The sequence below is a fragment of the Oncorhynchus masou genome, chromosome 12, assembly GCF_036934945.1.
Source record: "Oncorhynchus masou masou isolate Uvic2021 chromosome 12, UVic_Omas_1.1, whole genome shotgun sequence".
Classification (NCBI taxonomy): domain Eukaryota; kingdom Metazoa; phylum Chordata; class Actinopteri; order Salmoniformes; family Salmonidae; genus Oncorhynchus; species Oncorhynchus masou.
In genome coordinates, this window is record NC_088223.1 from 44,547,603 (window position 1) to 44,569,296 (window position 21,694).

Below are 21,694 nucleotides of genomic sequence, written 5' to 3' on the forward strand. Positions count from 1 at the left end.
GGACAGCTTTGCACACTCTTGGCATTCTCTCAACCAGCTTCACCTGGAATGCTTTTCCAACAGTCTTGGAGTTACCACATATGCTGAGAACTTGTTGGCTGCTTTACCCCCACTCTGCAGTCCAACTCATCCCAAACCATGTCAATTGGGTTGAGGTTGAGTGATTGTAGAGGCCAGGTCATCTGATGCAGCACTCCATCACACCCTTTTGTTCAAATAGCCCTTACACAGCTTAGAGGTGTGTTGGGTCATTGTGCTGTTGAAAAACAAATCATAGTACCACTAAGCGCAAACCAGATGGGATGGCGTATCACTGCAGAATGGTGCTGTGCCTTGAATTCTAAAGAAATCACTGACCGTGTCACCGGAAAAGCACCATCACACCACCTCCATGCTTCTTGTTGGGAACCACACATGAGAAACATCTGTTCACCTATTCTGCGTCTCACAAAGACACTGCGGTTGGAACCAAAAATCTCCTATTTGGACACATCAGACCAAAGGACAGTTTTCCACTGGTCTAATGTGCATTGCTTGTTTCTTAGCCCAAGCAAGTCTCTTCTTCCTACTGGTGTCCTTTTTAGTAGTTTCTTTGCAGCCATTAAGACCTGATTCACGCAGTCTCCTCTGAACACTAGATTTTGAGATGTCGATTTCATTTCTTCAACTCCGTGAAGCATTTATTTGGGCTGCATTTTCTGGAATTTATCCTCTGCACAGAGGTAACTCTGGGTCTTCCTTTCCTGTGGCGGTCCTCTTGAGAGTCAGTTTCATCATAGTGCTTGATGGTTCTTGCGACTGCACTTGAAGAAACTTTCATAAGTTCTTAATTTTCCGACTTGATTTACCTTCATGTCTTAAAGTAATGATGGATTGTCATTTTCTGTTTGCTTATTTTCGCTGTCTTGCTATAATATGGATATGGTCTTTTATCAAATAGGGCTATCTTCTGTATACCACCCCTACCTTGTCACAACACAACTGATTGGCTCAAACACATTTAAGGAAATACATTCCACAAATGAACTTTTTAACAAGGAACACCAGTTAATTGAAATGCATTCCAGGTGACTACCTCATGAAGTTGGTTGAGAGAATGCCAAGAGTGTGCAAAGCTGTCAAGGCAAAGGATGGCTACTTTGAAGAATCTCATAACACTTTTTGATTACTACATCCATGTGTTATTTCATAGTATTGATTTCTTCACTATTAGTCTACAATGTAAAAAAATAAAAACCCTTGAGTAGGTGTGTCCAAATGTTTGGCTGTTACTGTGTACAGTGTATGTATGTACAGTGCCCTTTTGGAAAGTGTTTCAGACCCCTTATTCAACATTTTGTTACGTTACAGCCTTGTTCTAAAATTGCTGAGATTTTTATTTAATCAATCTACGCACACCCCATAATGTCAAAGCCAAATCAGTTTCTTAGAAATGTTTGCTAATTTATTTAAGAAAATGTACATTTTAAATACTGTATTTACATAACTATTCAGACCCTTTTCTATGAGACACGAAATTGAGCTCCGGTGCATTCTGTTTCCAATGATCATCCTTTTGATGTTTTTACAACTTGATTGGAGTCCATCTGTGGTAAATTCAATTGATTGGACATGATTTGGAAAGGCTCACAACTGTCTATATGAGGTCCCATCATTGATAGTGCATGTCAGAGCAAAAACCAAGCCATGAGGTCGAAGGAATTGTCCGTAGAGCTCCGAGACAGGATTGTGTCAAGGCACAGATCTGGGGAAGGGTACCAAAAAAATGTCTGCAACATTGCTGGTCCTTAAGAACACAGTGGCCTCCATCATTCTTAAATGGAATAGGTTTGGAACCACCAAGTCTCTTCCTTGAGGTGGCTGCCCGGACAAACTGAGCAATCAGGGAAGAAGGGCCTTGGTCAGGGAGTTGACCAAGAACACGATGGTCACTCTGACCGAGCTCCAGAGTTCCTCTGTGGGGATGGGAGAACCTTCCAGAAAGACAACTATCTCTGAAGCACTCAACCAATCAAGCCTTTATGGTAGAGTGGCCAGACAGGAGCCACTCCTCAGTAAAAGGCACATGACACCCCGCTTGGAGTTTCCCAAAAGGCACCTAATGACTCTCAGACCATAAGAATCAAGATTCTCTGGTCTGATGAAACCAAGATTGAAGTCTTTGGCGTGAATGCCAATTGTCACGTCTGGAGGAAACGTGGCACTATCTGTACAGTGAAGCATGGTGACAGCAGACACCCTTGCTTAACTCCTCTTGACAATTCAAAACTCTGAGCAGTAGCCGTTATTTACTATTTTACACCTGGGGTTGCTATACATTATTTTTTTACCCATTTTATAAGAGAATTACCGTAATTGAAACAATCCAGGCATTTATAAATAAAATCCAGGCTTACTTTATCAAATGCCTTTTCAAAATCTGCTATAAATACCACTCCTGGCTTATATATTATCTCCAATGTATCGTCCATGTAAAAAACCTGTCTGATCAGGATGAACAATACCTAGTAAAACCCTTTTAATTCTGAGAGTAATGCATTTTGCTAGTATTTTTGCATCACAACGTTGATGTGTAAGGGGCCTCCAGTTTTTTAGACTGGGTCTTGTTTTAATAGTAGAGAAATCAGACCTTCCTGCCAAGTACCTGACATGCTACCATTTCTATACCAGTAGTTAAAACAATCTAACAATGTAGCTTTTAGTATATCAAAAAATACTTGCCATCAAGCCCTGGGGTTTTTCCAGACTGAAAGGATTTAATAGCCTCAAAATGTTCTTCCTCTGTAGTTTGGCCTTCACACTGATCTTTCTGTACATTTGTTAATATTATTTGGAAAGAATTCCTTAATATACAGTGGGGCAAAAAAGTATTTAGTCAGCCACCAATTGTGCAAGTTCTCCCACAAAGAGAGAGGCCTGTAATTTTGTAAGTCGCTCTGGATAAGAGCGTCTGCTAAATGACTTAAATGTTAATGTTATTTTCATCATAGGTACACTTCAACTATGACAGACAAAATCCAGAAAATCACATTGTATGATTTTTTTATGAATTTATTAGCAAATTATGCTGGAAAATAAGTATTTGGTCAATAACAAAAGTTTATCTCAATACTTTGTTATATACCCTTTGTTGGCAATGACAGAGGTCAAATGTTTTCTGTAAGTCTTCACAAGGTTTTCACACACTGTTGCTGGTATTTTGGCCCATTCCTCCATGCAGATCTCCTCTAGAGCAGTGATGTTTTGGGGATGTTGCTGGGCAACATGGACTTTCAACTCCCTCCAAAGATTTTTTATGGGGTTGAGATCTGTAGACTGGCTAGGCCACTCCAGGACGTTGAAATTCTTTTTACGAAGCCACTCCTTCGTTGAACGTGCGGTGTGTTTGGGATCATTGTCATGCTGAAAGACCCAGCCACGTTTCATCTTCAATGCCCTTGCTGATGGAAGGAGGTTTTCACTCAAAATCTCACGATACATGGCCCAATCATTCTTTCCTTTACACGGATCAGTCGTTCTGGTCCCTTTGCAGAAAAACAGCCCCAAAGCATGATGTTTCCACCCCCATGCTTCACAGTAGGTATGGTGTTCTTTGGATGCAACTCAGCATTCTTTTTCCTCCAAACACGACGAGTTGAGTTTTTACCAAAAAGTTATAATTTTGGTTTGGTCTGACCATATGGCATTCTCCCAATCTTCTTCTGGATCATTCAAATGCTCTCTAGCAAACTTCAGACTGGCCTGGACATGTACTGGCTTAAGCAGGCTTTGTTACTTTGGTCCCAGCTCTTTGCAGGTCATTCACTAGGTCCACCCGTGTGGTTCTGGGATTTTTGCTCACCATTCTTGTGATCAGTTTAACCCCACGGGGTGAGATCTTGAGTGGAGCCCCAGATCGGGGGAGATTATCGGTGGTCTTGTATGTCTTCCATTTCCTAATAATTGCTCCCACAGTTGATTTCTTCAAACCAAGCTGCTTACCTATTGCAGATTCAGTCTTCCCAGCCTGGTGCAGGTCTACAATTTTGTTTCTGGTGTCCTTTGACATCTCTTTGGTCTTGTCCATAGTGGAGTTTGGAGTGTGACTGTTTGAGGTTGTGGACAGGTGTCTTTTATACTGATAACAAGTTCAAACAGGTGCCGTTAATCCAGGTAACGAGTGGAGGACAGAGGAGCCTCTTAGAAGAAGTTACAGGTCTGTGGAGCCAGAAATCTTGCTTGTTTGTAGGTGACCAAATACTTAATTTCCACCATAATTTGCAAATAAATTAATTAAAAATCCTACAATGTGATTTTCTGGATTAGCTCTCTCGCATTTTGTCTGCCATAGTTGAAGTGTACCTATGATGAAAATTACAGGCCTCTCTCATCTTTTTAAGTGGGAGAACTTGCACAATTGGTGGCTGACTAAATACTTATTTGCCCCACTGTAATCTTCATTCAGTGGGAAAGAATGAGATGGAAAAGGGAACACCTGCCTAAAATAATTAGCTTCCTCTTTTAAAATATCATTCGGAGAATCATGGATGACTCCGTCTTCAGTAACGAGTTTCTGCAAATTATTTTTGTATTGGAGATTTAGGAAGGATTTTGTGCATTTTTCTCCATATTCCATTCAGTTTGCTTTGTTTTTGTAATATATTACCTTAGATCGTTCTTAAATAAGTTCCTCAAGTTATTTTTGTTTTTCCTCTAACTTATTTTGTATCTCTCTAGTATCATTTTTATTGCTATCTACCCCTACTATTAGTTCATGGATTTCCCTTGTTAGTCTTTTCTCTTTATCCAGAAACGGCTTTTTTTTGTTATTGATGAATATTGAATTGAATGACCCCTGAAGGTACATTTAAAGGTTGCCCAAACAATAAGGGGATTTGCTGATCCTATGTCATGATGGAAAAATTCAGTTATAAATTATGTCTTTCTTAGTTAAAAATAAGTTGTCCTCCAGTGAACTTTGATTAAATGTCCAATATCCCCATCCACGTGGAAAATCTATAAGAGAATGCCAATTAGATGTTTTTTTTATTTTTTATTTCACCTTTATTTAACCAGGTAGGCTAGTTGAGAATAAGTTCTCATTTACAACTGCGACCTGGCCAAGATAAAGCAAAGCAGTGCAACACAAACAACAACACAGTTACACATGGAATAAACAAACATAGTCAATAATACAATAGAAAAAGTATATACAGTGTGTGCAAATGAAGTAGGATAACGGAGGTAAGGCAATAAATAGGCCATAGTGGCGAAATAATTACAAAATAGCAATTAAACACTGGAGTGATATGTGCAGAAGATGAGTGTACAAGTAGAGATACTGGGGTGCAAAGGAGCAAAATAATTAAAATAGATAACAGTATGGGGATGAGGTAGTTGGATGGGCTAATTATAGGTGGGCTATGTACAGGTGCAGTGATCTGTGAGCTGCTCTGACAGATGGTGCTTAAAGCTAGTGAGGGAGATATGAGTCTCCAGCTTCAGAGATTTTTGCAGTTTGTTCTAGTCATTGGCAGCAGAGAACTGGATGAAAAGGTGGAATTGGCTTTGGGGGTGACCAGTGAAAAATAGCTGCTAGAGCTTGTGCTACGGGTGGGTGCTGCTATGGTGACCAGTGAGCTGAGATAAGGCGGGGCTTTACCTAGCGAAGACTTATAGATGACCTGGAGCCAGTGGGTTTGGCAACGAATATGAAGCGAGGGCCAGCCAACGAGAGCATACAGGTCGCAATGGTGGGTAGTATATGGGGCTTTGGTGAAAAAACGGATGGCACTGTGATAGACTGCATCCAATTTGATGAGTAGAGTGTTGGAGGCTATTTTGTAAATGACATTGCCGAAGTCAAGGATCGGTAGGATAGTGAGTTTTACAAGGGTATGTTTGGCAGCATGAGTGAAGGATACTTTGTTACGAAATAGGAAGCCAATTCTAAATTTAATTTTGGATTAGAGATGTTTGATGTGAGTCTGGAAGGAGAGTTTACAGTCTAACCAGACACCTAGGTATTTGTAGTTGTCCACATATTCTAAGTCAGAACCGTCCAGAGTAGTGATGTTAGACGGGCTTGCAGGTGCGGGCAGCGATCGGTTGAAGAGCATGCATTTAGTTTTACTTGCATTTAAGAGCAGTTGGAGGCCACAGAAGGAGAGTTGTAATGGCATTGAAGCTCGTCTGGAGGTTTGTTAACACAGAGCCAAAGAAAGGCCAGAAGTGTACAGAATGGTGTCATCTGTGTACACTGAACTCTATCTGAGAAGTAGTTGGTGAACCAGGCAAGGCAGTCATTAGAGAAACCAAGGCTGTTGAGTCTGCCGATAAGAATGTGGTGATTGACAGAGTCAAAAGCCTTGGCCAGGTGGATGAATACGGCTGCACAGTATTGTCTTTATCGATGGCAGTTGTGATATGCCATATTTAGACTTGAGCAATGAAATGGGATGTCAGTCTACTCGGTGACACCCAGAGAACACAACTGAAGAGTTTACGGAACTATATGCGAGGTAGCGTTCCATACCCAAAGTGGCTCGCTTGTGGGTGTGCTGTATGATATGGAACGCCATTTGGGCCTTTACGTGTCAAAAAAGATGTGTCAAATGCGCTTGTTGACCAATCAGGACCTGACTATGACTGCACGTCACATAATAATGTAACGCGTTCATTCATTTTACGTATTTATTACACATTGACAACACTATCATTTGTATTTCATATGTCACAACGATTCATCGATACGTACGCTTTGATTCTGGTAAAGTTGTCTTGCGTACCTGCCCTTCCCCAAGCTCTGGATGGTGCTGGTCATAAAAAAGCTAGCTAGCTGATGTATGCAAACAATGTTCTCCCCCAAAAACTAGGCGAGACCCAAATGCAGACACAGGAGGCATGTGGTTGGAGTTTAAGATGTTTAATAAATCCAAAGGGAATAGGCAAGATAATGGTCGCTGACAGGCAAATGTCATAACCTGATCAGAGTCCAGGAGGTACAGAGTGGCAGGCAGGATTGAGGTCAGGGCAGGCAGAATGGTCAGGCAGGCGGGTACAGAGTCCAGAACAGGCAAGGGTCAAAACCCGGAGCACTACAAAAAGGAGAAAAGGCAAAGCAGGAAACCGGGAAAAAACGCTGGTGTGTTTGGACATACAAGACGAACTGGCACAGAGGAAACGGATAAATACACTGGGGGGAAAAAGCGACACCTGGAGAGGGCTGGAGACAATAACAAGGACAGGTGAAACAGATCAGGGTGTGGCAAAAACGTCCTCACCTGTTTCAGTAGCTAGTTGTCATCTAAAATAACCCTAATCTGTCAGACAGTTATTTGTGGTTAGCCTTCAAAACTAAGGTATGTCATTGACAGTGATGCAAAGAGGTGATTTCCCACAGTCAAAGTCCCTCAATATGAGCTATGACGCATATATTTCCGTAAACTCTTCACAGTTGTGTACTCTGGGTGTCACCTAGTAGACTGATACCCCATTTCATTGCTCCACATTCCAACACTCCAACCAAGTTTAACATTATCATGTCCAAATATGTAATGATTTCACCAGGGACTTTTATTTTAAAGGTGATCTGCAAATTCCACTATTGTGGCTAATCCTTATTGTGGCTAGCTTCACAACACATAACCCGGTCCGGTCAAGCCATGGTATAGTAGTCAGATTAAGCTAAGGTACCATGCTAGCAAGTTACCCCAGAAAGTTTGCAAACATTTTTGATCCTTATGTAATATAATTGTGTTATTTAACATGTGAAATTAGAAGCTTATTTGACACATCAAATAGTGTTATTTGACATGTATCTTTTTTGACACGCAAAGACCCAAAAGGCGTTCCATAGACGACAGTCTAGCTTGCTTTGGAACGTTTGGGTCTTTGCATGTCAAAAAATATACCGTCAAATAACACTATTTGACGTATCAAATAAGCTTCTAATTTCACACGTCAAATAACACAATTATATTATAGAATGTTGTGTGTGCTGAATTTGCACCTGCAAGCCAAGCACCACTATTATCAAATCAAAGTTTACAGTGAAATACTTACTTACAGGCTCTAACCAATAGTGCAAAAAAAGTATTATGTGAACAATAGGGAGGTAAAGAAATAATTTAAATAAACATGTGGAACTCTATTTATGCTGCGCCTTGGTACATACACTAAGTTGACTGTGCCTTCAAATAGCTTGGAGAATTCCAGAAAATGTCATGGCTTTAGAAGTTTGACAGGCTAATTGACATCATTTCAGTCAATTGGAGGTGTACCTGTGGATGTATTTCAAGGCCTACCTTCAAACTCAGTGCCTCTTTGCTTGACATCATAATTGTAGACCTCCACAAGTCTGGTTCATCCTTGGGAGCAATTTCTAAACGTCTGAAGGTACCATGTTCATCTGTACATACAATAGTACGCAACTATAAACACGATGGGACCACCCAGCCGTCATATCGCTCAGGAAGGAGACGTGTTCTGTCTCCTAGAGATGAACGTACTGTGGTGCGAAAAGTGCAAATAAATCCCAGAACAACAGCAAAGGACCTTGTGAAGATGCTGGAGGAAACAGGTACAAAAGTATCTATATCCACAGTAAAACAAGTCCTATATCGACAGCAAGAAAGAAGCCACTGCTCCAAAACCACCATAAAAAAGCCCGACTACGGTTTGCAACTGCACATGGGGACAAGATCGTACTTTTTGGAGAAATGTCCTCTGGTCTGATTAAACAAAAATAGAACTTTGGCCATAATGACCATTGTTATGTTTGGAGGAAAAAGGGGGAGGCTTGCAAGCCGAAGAACACCATCCCAACCGTCAAGCATGGGGTGGCAGCATCATGTTGTGGGGGTGTTTTGCTGCAGGAGGGACTGGTGCACTTCACAAAATAGATGGCATCATGAGGAAGGAAAATTATGTGGATATATTGAAGCAACACCTCAAGACATCCGTCAGGAAGTTAAGCTTGGTTGCAAATGGGTCTTCCAAATGGACAATGACCCCAAGCATACTTCCAAAGTTGTGGCAAAATGGCTTAAAGACAACAAAGTCTAGGTATTGGAGTGGCCATCACAAAGCCCTGACTTCAATCCTATAGACATTCTGTGGGCAGCACTGAAAAAGCGTGTGCGAGCAAGAAGGCCTGCAAGAAGGCCTGACTCAGTTACACCAGCTCTGTCAGGAGGAATGGGCCAAAATTTACCCAACTTATTGTGGGAAGCTTGTGGAAGGCTACCCAAAATGTTTGACCCAAGCGTAACATTTTAAAGGCAATGCTACCAAATACAGTGCCTTGCGAAAGTATTCGGCCCCCTTGAACTTTGCGACCTTTTGCCACATTTCAGGCTTCAAACGTAAAGATATAAAACTGTATTTTTTTGTGAAGAATCAACAACAAGTGGGACTCAGTCATGAAGTGGAACGACATTTATTGGATATTTCAAACTTTTTTAACAAATCAAAAACTGAAAAATTGGGCGTGCAAAATTATTCAGCCCCTTTACTTTCAGTGCAGCAAACTCTCTCCAGAAGTTCAGTGAGGATCTCTGAATGATCCAATGTTGACCTAAATGACTAATGATGATAAATACAATCCACCTGTGTGTAATCAAGTCTCCGTATAAATGCACCTGCACTGTGATAGTCTCAGAGGTCCGTTAAAAGCGCACTGAGCATCATGAAGAACAAGGAACACACCAAACAGCTCCGAGATACTGTTGTGAAGAAGTTTAAAGCCGGATTTGGATACAAAAAGGTTTCCCAAGCTTTAAACATCCCAAGGAGCACTGTGCAAGCGATAATATTGAAATGGAAGGAGTATCAGACCACTGCAAATCTACCAAGACCTGGCCGTCCCTCTAAACTTTCAGCTCATACAAGGAGAAGACTGATCAGAGATGCAGCCAAGAGGCCCATGATCACTCTGGATGAACTGCAGAGATCAACAGCTGAGGTGGGAGACTCTGTCCATAGAACAACAATCAGTCGTATATTGCACAAATCTGGCCTTTATGGAAGAGTGGCAAGAAGAAAGCCATTTCTTAAAGATATCCATAAAAAGTGTTGTTTAAAGTTTGCCACAAGCCACCTGGGAGACACACCAAACATGTGGAAGAAGGTGCTCTGGTCAGATGAAACCAAAATTGAACTTTTTGGCAACAATGCAAAACATTATGTTTGGTGTAAAAGCAACACAGCTCATCACCCTGACCACACCATCCCCACTGTCAAACATGGTGGTGGCAGCATCATGGTTTGGGCCTGCTTTTCTTCAGCAGGGACAGGGAAGATGGTTAAAATTGATGGGAAGATGGATGGAGCCAAATACAGGATGATTCTGGAAGAAAACCTGATGGAGTCTGCAAAAGACCTGAGACTGGGACGGAGATTTGTCTTCCAACAAGACAATGATCCAAAACATAAAGCAAAATCTACAATGGAATGGTTCAAAAATAAACATATCCAGGTGTTAGAATGGCCAAGTCAAAGTCCAGACCTGAATCCAATCGAGAATCTGTGGAAAGAACTGAAAACTGCTGTTCACAAATGCTCTCCATCCAACCTCACTGAGCTGTTTTGCAAGGAGGAATGGGAAAAAATTTCAGTCTCTCGATGTGCAAAACTGATAGAGACATACCCCAAGCGACTTACAGCTGTAATCGCAGCAAAAGGTGGCGCTACAAAGTATTAACTTAAGGGGGCTGAATAATTTTGCACGCCCAATTTTTCAGTTTTGATTTGTTAAAAAAGTTTGAAATATCCAATAAATGTCGTTCCACTTCATGATTGTGTCCCACTTGTTGTTGATTCTTCACAAAAAAATACAGTTTTATATCTTTATGTTTGAAGCCTGAAATGTGGCAAAAGGTCGCAAAGTTCAAGGGGGGCGAATACTTTCGCAAGGCACTGTACTAATTGTGTATGTAAACTTCTGACCCACTGGGAAGGTGATGAAAGAAATTAAAGCTGAAATAAATCATCCTCTCTACAATTATTCTGACATTTCACATTCTCAAAATGAAGTGGTGATCCTAACTGACCTTAGACAGGGAATTGTTACTAGGATTGAATGTCAGGAATTGTGAAAAACTGAGTTTAAATGTATTTGGCTAAGGTGTATGTAAACTTCCGACTTCCAACTGTATGCATTACAATTACATGCTTCAACAGTGTGTTCTGCTCATGGGACCTCAATGATTACACATTGTAACTATGCAATAGACTAGAAACGTGATTGATTTGTAATTCATATATACAGAAAGAAAAACTATGCATATCTAACTCCCTTCATCTGCATTAATCTGAGGACACAGGATAGTATTTCAATGAAATACTTAATTTCAACCAGTGGAGAATGTGAAATGCTTTATTGAAAAAAGTTCATTATTCAGGTGTTATAAATGCAATATAATTATGATAATTGTAATATTATAAATACAAGTTCAATCTGTACTTCAATGCACATATGGTGTACATTATAAAATGAGGAAGAAAGACGAGGTGGGGAGAGAGGTATAGAAGACAAAGGGAAAGAGGTAAGAACAGCGGCAGACAGCATATGATTCATGAATTACAGTGCTCCCCTAATATTCTCTCAGTTCATCACAATTGCTGTGTCTCCTAACCAGCCTTGGGCCCCCAGTTGGCCGAAGGTTATCTTAAGAGCGGGAGAGGTGGCGATGACGGGACTGGCTTCCTCTCTCACATCAAAACATACCTGCAGACGAGAGAGCATGATTAAGCCTGGGCTTTTTTATTCTTAAATCTGGAGGTGAAATGCAAAACTGACCTTCGATCATTAACTCCGGGAATACTACATCTCTGTCTGTATTTCAATGTAAAGCATCTCTTTAATAATACTTCCTGTTGACCCGACCAAGTGACATCTCACCTATGATCATGCTGTGCCCTCTGTGTCAGCCAGTTCAGGTGCGCAAGGGGTTCACCGAAAGAGCTGATGTAACCTCAAGGATTTCGGGAGAAGGGAGAGGGATGAAGTGAAGAAGAGAGACTGTTCTTGTGTGTGTGTGTGTTCTCACCTGGTGTCCACACTAAGTGGCTACAGAGTACTTTAAGCTGAAAAACAGACACATGAGGACAAACAATAGAAGATAATGTCAATAGAAGATACTGTATTTGACGCAGGCACCTAACGGAGTGTACCTGAAATATTTAAATATAGAGGGCTATGTATCTCACCACTTAGTTATTTCAAGGCTAACCCCCAGGGAAATCATGACTTGGCAGCAACAGATAGTCCAGTGAAAATGGCTGTGTTTATGTGATGTAAATCTGAAAATTATCTTAAGGATTTTTTAATTAATGCATGGCTCCATGTACAATACAGGCAGAGATGGAGAAAAATAACACAGAACAGTTTAATTACCTCTGGTTATGGACACTTTTGCCAGAAATAAAGCTTTTACGGCCTGTTCCTCGGACAGTAAACATCTGACAATATCTACATTTTCGACCTCTTGGTCAGCTTGCTCTCTGAAAGTAAATAAAACAGATTATTTTTTATAGATATGAAAACAATAACTGAGATATGACTAAACAACCAAGGGTTAGTTACTCAATGTAATAAAGTAATGACTTTTCAAATAAGTTACCTTACACGTTATGTTGGCTGACAATTTGTTAGCTACACTGTCCTTACGAACCACACAGCATATCATTACAGCAGTATGTGCCGGTATGTTAGCTACCTAACGTTCTTAGCCTGGCAAGTTTGATGGATAACTATCTAACTACCCAACATTTATTGACTTGATTAGTCTCGTCCTTCTTAGCTTAGCTAAATGGTATAGTTGTTGTTCTTTCTCAATGGACTTTCGGGTGCTTTCGTAAATTCGCACTGGCTAGCTACAGGCTGGACAAGAGCTTGAGTCAACATTCACCCAAGGCTGAAAAACGGCTTAAGAATGTTGGCTAAACTGGAACACTGGCGCGAGCCCATAGCAAATTAATGGAATCGAATGCTTGCAGAGCCTGTTTTGACTGGAGTGATGCTTAGAATTCCATTAGAAAATGTACTCCTTTTTATTTTACCACTACAATCTGTTCGTCGGACGAAACTGGGAAAAAAAACAACTTGTGTAGAAAGTAAACATCTGCACCTCGATGGTGTCAACTGTGCGTAATTAAAATTTATGGGAAAAAATAAAAACTTCTGACTACTTCTGGTCTAGCAATCAATGAGAAACGAGCTCGCTGCCCAGACTTACATAATTACAAAGAGGAGATTCTCCTGATTAAAATGGTTCCCGTGTAACAGTTTTGCTTCCATCCCTCTCCTCGCCCCTTCCTGGGCTCGAACCAGGGACCCTCTGCACACATAGACAACAGCCACCCCCGAAGCATCGTTACCCAATGCTCCACAAAAGCCGCAGCCTTTGCAGTGCAAGGGGGACAACTACTTCAAGGTCTCAGACACTATTAGTGCACACCCTGCTAACTAGCTAGCCATTTTACACCGGTTACACCCGACATGAAAAAAATCAAAATATACACATTGCGAGACATTTGGCGAAATAACAGACATGCCAATATTTCCCCCATAGGAAACAATGGGAGGACAGCAGAGTTACAATATTATTTTTGTTGTTTACATTTTGTTGTTTACATGATAACTATAAAACAACGTGAGCAGGTCTCATTGCCAACAATAGCAAAGAACGTTGAACAATAAGCTGGGAATAGAACGTTCGGAAGTCGAGTTGGTGCCACGGTGCTCAATAGAACTAATAGGAGGTTGCAGGGTGAAAAATGCACTAAAATAAGGCCTGTTTTTTCACGATTACTTCAAAACGATGGTAAGCAGCTGGGAAATATGGTCATATTATGAAACTGGAGCAAAACTGTCTGAATTTACAAACTGACAAATTTTCTCTGAATGGAAACACCATAATATTAATCAAATATTAAATCAGCTAAATTTCATAAAATCAATCCAATATACTACTATTACAACAAAGGTTTTAAATTCTCTGGTAATGCCAATACAGAATACTATCAAATGCTTCTCAAAGATGCCCTCTGGTGGTCGAACTAGCAATAACGTGCAGTAACAGAAGAAGTGGCTGAGAATTAAATGACGTGCCACAGAAGGCTGCAGGGGCACACAGGGTGTGGTGCAATATGTTGCAACTTTTAAAGGAGGAACCACTGTAAGTCTATGTAAGGGGGTGAGTGCCATGAGCCTCCTAGGTTTTGTATTGAGGTCAGTGTACCCAGAGGAGGACAGAAGCTAGCTGTCAACCAGCTACACCATGGTGCTACCCTACAGAGTGCTGCTGAGGCTACTGTAGACCTTCATTGCAAAATGGTGTGTTTTAATCTATTATTTGGTGACGTGAATATATTTAGTATAGTTTTATCTATAGAGGATAACCTTTTTTTAATGTTTCACTATTTACATTTGAGGAGAATGGTCCTTCCCTTCCTCCAGTACCTAAGAGATGATGATTATTAGCGTGTATGGCTGAGAAAAATAGAGGAAGGGAGAGAGAGAGATTATGACCACAATTGTATCCTAATTGTTCCTCTCACTCTCTCCTTATGTTCCTCTAGGTCAGTGGAAGCGAGGGAAGTGATGTGGAGAGTCATGGTTCCGAAGCAGAAGGCAGGGGGGAAAAGGACTTAGATGATAGGAGGGAAAGAGGTGTGGAGGGAGCGAGGAATAGGAGGGAGAAGCGAGTGGAGTGAGAGGAACATAGAGAGGAAGAGGAACATGGAGAGAAGGAGAGCACACCAGAGAGGGGAGCCTATGTTTTCATGGAGTGCTTCTCCAATTCTCACCATTCACAATTGTACCACACAGCTTACTTTGTGCAATTTGTCTGTCGCATTTGGTTCCGAAAAGTGCATGTACCTACATAGTAACTGCTCAAAGCGGTTGCATGGCATATTGCTACCTATTTATGGTACTCTGAGGGCGGCGTTGGTAGACCAGTGCGAGGCCCTTTCCCAGAAATCGCATGCGCTGGTCCCTGAAGACATTCAAAATGCAGCTTGTACATTCACTTGGCTACAGTGTTGTTACTCCATCATTTGAACAAAGGTCCACTCCCTGGTGAAGTTTGAAGGGCGCAAGAGAGGGTGTGTGGTGTGCATCTGGAGTGGACACAGGGCAATGAGTGGGAGATGTGTAGAAACCTCCTTTGGGTGCTCTACGTGTTCTGTGACACTTTGCAGGAGGGGGCAGTGCTTCCAGAAGTTCCACAACATGTTGTAGGCTAAATGCAACCACTAAAGTGACAGTGTGAAATAAGAATTTGTCCTACAAATCTTATAGGGATACTAAAAATGTGTTTTGTATCTTCTCTCTATTTGTCTGCATTCACTGAATTGTTGTCAAAGTAGGCTACTATTTCCACATTTTGTTTCAGGCCTGGTTTGTACTAAATCTCATTGAGAGAGATTATCTACATTTTGAATATCTCTGAAGAGTTAGAATAGTTAGCATTGTTAGAAGTAAGAATTGTTGTCAATCAAAAAGCCTACTTTGTGTGAGTTTTGAAAAACTTTCTGAATATTGTCCTCTGGTCACATTTTGGATAACTGTTTCAGTATACAATTTAAATTATCTAGTTTGAGTGTTAAATGTTTTTTGGGAGACAAATGTATGTTTCTCCTATTGACATGAATGTGGTGTCATATTAAAGAAGAGGTAGTGGTCTTTAAAACTAAGCTAACATGTTATTGTCATTTGTTCTTTGTTTTTGTGCTGTCTGTTTGAAATGTGAGAATTGGCTTTGTCTTAAATTCTCAGTAACCTACAGCAGCATTCTATAATTATATTTGGGTCTAAAGGGTTAATATCAATCTGTAGAATTGCAGAAATTGGCTTTAAAACTGAGATGCGCTATAAAACAGAACATTTTTCTCTCTACCCCAAGGCAAAATGTGTTGAACTGAAATGATTTTTTTGGGTTGGGTTTCCCTGGAGATAGGTTCCCCGGTGTCCCAAATGCATTAGTCTGGCCCTGTTTGGATGCACCTGAAATATGATTGGACATCCTTGGTGCCCCTCCATTCTCATAGGGTCCGAGTGCTGTCATTCTGGCTCAGATTGAAGAGCAAAAGATGATGCATTAGTTCTGGTTTTCCCGAAGACATGTTTTTAGAACATTTTGCAAATGTATTGAAAATTAAATACAGAAATATCTAATTTACATAAATATTCACACCCCTGAGTCAATACTTTGTAGATGCAATTTTGGCAGTAATTCTCTTAAGAGTTTTGCATACCTGGGTTGTACAATTTTTGCACATTATTATTTTTGTAATCTTCAAGCTCTGTTAAGTTGGCTGTTGGTTGTTGATCATTGGTAGACAGCCATTTAAGTCTTGCCATAGATCTTTCAAGTAGAATAAAGTCACCTGTAACTCCGCGACTCAGGAACATTCACTGTCTTGTTAAGTAACTCTAGTGTAGATTTGGCCTTGTGTTTTAGGTTATTGGCCTGCTGAAAGGGAAATTCATATCCCAGTGTCTACTCTACTAGGAAAGCAGACTGAACCAGGTTTTCGTCTAGGATTTTTCCTGTGCTTAGCGCCATTCCGTCTTCTTTTTTTATCCTGAAAAACTCCCTAGTCATTAACAATTACAAGCAAACCCATAACATGATGCAGCCACCACTATGTTTTATATTTTGGATTTCCTTCTTTTCACTGTCAATTAGGTTAGTATTGTGGAGCAACTACAATGTTATTGATCCATCCTCAGTTCTCATATCACAGACATTCAACTCCGTAACTGTTTTAAAGTCACCATTGGCCTTAGGGTGAAATCCCTGAGCGATTTCCTTCCTCGCCGGCAACTGAGTTAGGAAGGACTCTTGTATTTTTGTAGTGACTGGGTGTATTGATACACCATCCAAAATGTGATTAGTAACTTCAACATTCTACCCATCTTTGCGAGGCATTGAAAAACCTCCCTCATCTTTGTGGTTGAATCTGTGTTATATCCCCCCCACCCTTTTTTTTGAAGATCATCATAGCCATATAATGACACTGTAAAGACCACAAACTAAACACTATGTTGGCAAGAAGAGAAGCTTTAGTTTCAGACCTCTAAGTCTAAAGCAGCTGGGTGTGGAGCTATTCCTGTGAAGAAGGAAATATACTCTCATAAAACATTGAAAATCAATCATCACATGATAATGCTAAAGTCCAACTTGTAACTCCAACCAGGAGGTACAAATATAACTCCAAAAATCCTGCTCTATTTGACAGTATAGGATCTTCCTCTCCTTGACAATATATCCCCCTCCAGTCTTTCATTGATTACTTCAGCCAGTATCCATGGACTATCCTTGGAAGGTATACTGAAGTGGATAAGGCAAGGCCATACAGCAATCTTAACAAACATTTAGTGTGCAAGGTGTTTGGTTTCAGAGCTCACAAAAGCCCCATAGGTTCTGCTCCAATGTAGCTGCCACCTAGAGATGAAGCCCTGCTAGAAAAATCTTTCCACAGCAGTCGGCCTCGTAGGTAGCTGGGGACCTGAATACAATGCCTTTGTCATCTGTTACTTTATCTCTCAGATGCACCTGCTGACTTGCGGTTGTGGACTATTGCACAGTTGAGTGACCAGCACAGTTCAAAGATGACTTTAGCACATACGGAAGTGGTCTGAAACTAAAGATTATCTTCTCGCCAACAGTGTTTGTGGTCTTTAGTGTTATTATATGGCTATAATCTTCCTTTAAAACGTGACCGAGATCCATCTGGAGTATTCGGAGGAGGCGATTCAAGTTCTTGAAAAATCAGCCATAGGTAAGCAGTAAATAATCCTCTGATTTGATTATTACCTTTTTGGTATTACTTTATGTTACAAAATAAAGTGGTAACAACATGGTAATAAGGTGGAAACTAGTTTAATTGCTTAGTTTCTCAGTCATGTAATTACTTCAAATCATTCTACTACCAGAATGTCTTAGTTGGTGCAGGCAGAATGGTCAGGCAGACGGGCTCAGAGTCAGGACAGGCAAGGGTCAGAACCAGGAGGACGGGAAAAACAGGAGCTTGGAGAAAAACGCTGGTTGACTTGGCAAACAAGACAAACTGGCACAGACAGACCGAAAACACAAGGTATAAATACACAGGGGATAATGGGGAAGATGGGTGACACCTGGAGGGGGGGTGGAGACAAGCACAAGGACAGGTTAAACAGATCAGGGTGTGACAAGAAAGGCCCTTTGGAGGAAGGATGTCAGGTACAGTATATTGTGACAGAGCTGATGTCCTGCCTTTGTAATGACAAATTGTCCAGGCTAAAATTTAAACTGTTTATTTGCAATATTAATTTAAAGACATTTCATTTATCTAAATTGTTATTATGGTTTTTATGCCTTTTCAGGGTGACCGGCTGTAAAAGAACAGAAAACAGACAATTGTTTTAAGTGGTAAACCTTTGTTTCTTGCTTTTATTGTGTACTTTTCATTGATGTATTTCGCTAATTAAAGTTATCACTAGCAACTGCACATATAAATAAATACCTGTTTGGCCCCCTGTATCAGAGGGAGAGTGTTCTTTTCTTTGTCTTCGGTAAACATAGCAAGACCCCATCGCTGAAATAGACACAAGAAACCCTGATTGAACTTCGCAAAAACCCACCCAAACAAGCCGCTGGACTGATGAAACAAAATTAGGACACTTTGGTAACACAAATCATGTGCTATGTTTACCGATGACCAATTGAAGAGTTCAATGGGGTTGCTTTGCTGCTTTTGGTACTGTTAAGCCCAGTGTACAAAACTGTGTCTCCTTCGCAGGTTGTGGTTCTTCCAGCAGGACAACGACCCCAAACACACATCAAGAAGCACGGAATGGTTAAAAAGAAGAACTCTGAGGGTGCCAATATATTTGGCCAGAACTGTATTTGAAAATAATAGTTATTCAAAGTTGGGATATTTTTTTTTTTTTACATATTGGCCTTATCCATCCTCTGCCATATTCCAAAGCATACTGCTCTGTTTGGTTTTGATCACTTGTGGGGTTTTTTCTTAATGTGAAACAAATGTCTGCATGGACTGACTCTGAATACACTGCGACCTGGTAACATATTTGCAATGTAAAGGTAGATGTTCATGAGGGATCACGAATGGTAACTGTTGAGTCCATCTATGGAACTGACTTCCTGATCATTTCAAGAGTCTGCAAGATTGTAATGAATTTAACAGTGCTGCTAACAGGGTGGTGAATGGTGCATGCCATTCTCTTTAGTAAGTGGATGTATTAAAAAACATAGGTAGCGCTTTACATAACACAGAATGAAGTGGTAATAGAATGGTAATAAGTTCTAGTTATCAAACATTATTTACTCGGATACCCCTTCATTTCATTGTAATTATATTGTTGAAGGGCAGTACACCACATCCTTTGTGCCATAATATAGACAACTTACTTGATCCATAAATCCAATATCTCCTCTTTAGTAAGTTTGATCATATGCATGTTCTTACACAGCTAGCCTCTAGAGGGTAGCATTGGACAATTGTACAGTAAACAGGCTTTAAATGAGAGGATGAAAGTGTTGTGTTTGATGCCTCTGATCTTTTAAATAGCAAGTGGTATCAATGGGTAAATCTCATCCTATAGATGTGCAAGCAATGCGTTATGCTACATTCAACAGTAATAAATGAGTCACTGAACATTTGTGATTCTCTGTCATGTTTCTGTCTTTCTTCAACTGTGCCATTCTCTGAATACTAAGAAACAGACAGTGAGCTCCATATAGTAACAGGGATACTGTTTGATCTTCATGATTGAAAAAGCAGGGTATCCCTAAACTAGAACAAAGATGGGGGTTAATTCAGGGCACAGTGTTTTATTGAGGACTGTAGCTCACTGGTCATTTCTCAATACACCTGCCACAATAGATGTCACGATTATGATGCTGGCCGGAAGGCATGCATTGTTGTTGTTCTGAACAGTCAGATAGCTAGCAACAAGACAAGCTGCCATGTGAGGAATCGTAGGTGGCTCGTTGTATCTTCTTATTGATACCATTGTCACGACTTACGCCGTAGTCGGTCCCTCTCCTTGTTCGGGCGGCGTTCGGTGGTCGACGTCACCGGCCTTCTAGCCATTGCCGATCCACTTTTTATTTTCCATTTGTTTTGTCTTTGTCTTACGCACCTGGTTTCAATTCCCAATTACTTGTTCATTATTTAACCCTCTGTTCCCCCATGTTTGTTTGTGAGTGATTGTTTTTATGTAATATGGTCCGCTTATGTGGGCTCGCTTATTTGGTATTGTCTTTGTCTATTTTGAGTAAAATACGTGTATTTACTCATCTCTTGTCCTGAGCCTGATTCCTCTACACCAGCTACACACAGACTACATTACAACCATGTCTTGTTTTTAGGTGTTTTAACTGATGTCATATATATGCTAATTTCTAATATGGACAAAATCCACTATCCAGCTAAATAACAACTGTAATGATATATTTGAGAGACAAGTGCTCATTGTGCAAATATATTAATGTTTTCAATAAACATTTGGAGATTAAATATAGTTGTCAATAGTCTAAGCCAACCCCGTCTGTTTTGTTGCTAAACAACCAAGCTATCTATAGCACAGAGTTTGTGCTTAAAGTGCATTTAATTAAGTATTAAGGATAGCATCTGTTAAGATACCTAAGTCACAACATCTGGAGCTCTTCGGCACTGACAAAGTTAACAGTGTACTGTGGACAGGACAGCAGTTACACCATAGGTTAAGATACACCACTTTTGGAAAATATGAATCATGGAAAAATAAAACATTTTAGTTATCACATTGAGAGAGATTTCTAGAAATGGAGGAATCAGTTTTGGAAGGCTGCAACCCCCTGGGTGGTGATGGTCAGCTATTTTGAGCCCCTGCTGAGATGCTGAGTGTGGGCGGTCGGAAGGTTTGATCCCATTGTAGAAAAATGATCTGCAGCCACACAGGGATACTGTATCTGTGAATGGTACTGGTATAGGCCTCTGTGTTATAATTACAGATATGTATCTCTAGGCCGCATGTACACAGACAGACCGATTCTGATCTTTTGCCATTAATTGGTCCTTTGACCAATCAGATTAGATATTTTGCCAATAATTGGGCAAAAGATTAGAATTGGGCTGCCTGTGTAAATGCAGCCCAACAGGGACAGTAAAATAATATTATCACTAATATCCAAATCTGTAACTCTACAGGCGTCACGCCCTGACCGTAGAGATACTTTTATTCTTTATGTTTGTTTGGTCAGGGTGTGACTCGGGTGGGAAAGTCTATGCTTTCTGGTTCTTTGTTTTTGGCCGGGTATGATTCTCTGTTTGGGAATCATACTTAGGCAGCCTTTTTTCCTTTTCTCATTTGTGGGTTGTTGTCTTTGTTAGTGGGAGGTATAGCCTTACAGAAGTTCACGTTCGTTTTGTTGTTGTTTTTTTGGCGACATTTAAAATAAGAGAATGTACGCTTACCACGCTGCACCTTGGTCTGGTCATTTCCTTGACGACGTTCCTGACAACAGGTGCAGTAAAATAACATTATCACAATTTTCATTTGGCAGTTAATTGTAAATATATGTTGGGTTAGATGTAGATTATTCATGAAACAGTCTGTTTTCCATGATACTATTTGGGACTTTTTCACCATTGGGACTTTCAATATATCGAGCCATACATCCAGCTGCTTATGATCAGAGGTGTTATCAGATTCCAC

At 40.5% G+C, this 21,694-nt stretch overlaps 1 long non-coding RNA gene across 1 annotated transcript; it reads left to right on the forward strand.

Moving 5' to 3' along the window:
- The first annotated feature begins 17,422 nt into the window (after positions 1-17,422).
- LOC135549113 (uncharacterized) lies at positions 17,423-20,278 on the forward strand. Its single transcript, XR_010456942.1, has 3 exons — positions 17,423-17,772; positions 18,356-18,401; positions 18,772-20,278. It is a non-coding gene; the product is annotated as an uncharacterized LOC135549113 (long non-coding RNA).
- Positions 20,279-21,694: the final 1,416 nt, after the last annotated feature.